At 40.8% G+C, this 1,229-nt stretch overlaps 1 long non-coding RNA gene across 1 annotated transcript; it reads left to right on the plus strand.

Annotated features, from left to right (window-relative positions):
* The first annotated feature begins 448 nt into the window (after nt 1–448).
* LOC120110223 lies at nt 449–1,229 on the plus strand. The gene is made up of 2 exons (XR_005511003.1): nt 449–607; nt 827–1,229. It is a non-coding gene; the product is annotated as an uncharacterized LOC120110223 (long non-coding RNA).

Raw genomic sequence — 1,229 nt, forward strand, 5'->3', positions numbered from 1 at the left:
GCTCCCATTCTCTTCCCAGATAGGGAGTTCTGACTCCCAAGTATGTAAAAGGATGCAATAATTATTTGGGACCCAAGTCCAGTATCATTGAGTCTGTACATGTCTCTGTACACAGCTCTCGATGCTGCATTTGTGGAGGAATCTGTATTATAGATGCAGGCTAAACTTATGTGTGATTCAAGAATGATAGAGATGTTGCTATAATGTTTGGAATTGTAACCATGGTGCTTCATAATTGAACAGTAAGATGGTCATCCTTTCTTGTGCATGATTCACTGGCAACATGCAAATATTTGCTGGGTAAACTTTGATTTCATTCTCTGAAACTTTAGATAATGGGAACAATTTGTATTGGGTAATCCTATTGTTTGCTCGGCCGGAAGGAAGGTATGCTTTCTTCTGCTTTACATGTTGGACTGGGAGCCGCAGTTATTGAAAAAATTGGGCAGGCTTTTGGTACTAAAAAAACAGCGGCGGTTGTTGCAGTATGATCGGGTATAGATCTTGGAAAGGACTTTAATTAGTATGTTCTATATTGACTTGACAGGAACATGGTTTCAGGACAGGCAGTCCGGCTGGACGACTTGACTCCCACGATCTAGATGAGGTAACTGGAATACATCTTCTTCATGAAAGTAAACTGTAGATTTTGCTTTTCTTCCTCTTGTTCTTCTTCGATGGTTAGCAGGGCTACTTGTCATACATGAGAAACCTGATAGATCATTCTTGTGGTTCTATTTTGCTGGCCAGCAATCTTGATCGTTTGCATTTTACTTGATTGTGTGCTTTTGCTAATTTTTGTTCTGTATTCTTTCAATTCTTGCAGTCTTTGGAGCTGTGGAATGTGATAGAGAACCAAACCATGACGGTCCAGGCACACGAAGGTCTTATTGCAGCATTGGCACAGTCACAAGCCACAGGAATGGTGGCCTCTGCTAGCCATGACAAGTCTGTTAAGCTGTGGAAGTAAGCATGGGGGGTGTTGCAGTGGAAGTAAGCTGTGGAAGTAAGCCACAGGAATTTTTGGAAGCTACTTTGATGGTTTATGTATTCGTAGACTAAATGTTTTGTGTCATCTGTACTGAACTTCTTGTTCTATCTTACTAATCCCAGTGGTGTAGAAATGCATACCTTGTTATAATTAGTGTTGGAAGCAGTGGAACAGAGCTACTGCTGCACTGATTGTTGGTAAATCTTAGTTTTTAAGGTAACACGTGCTTGCTTTTCCA

Source organism: Phoenix dactylifera, chromosome 3 (genome assembly GCF_009389715.1).
Source record: "Phoenix dactylifera cultivar Barhee BC4 chromosome 3, palm_55x_up_171113_PBpolish2nd_filt_p, whole genome shotgun sequence".
Classification (NCBI taxonomy): Eukaryota; Viridiplantae; Streptophyta; class Magnoliopsida; order Arecales; family Arecaceae; genus Phoenix; species Phoenix dactylifera.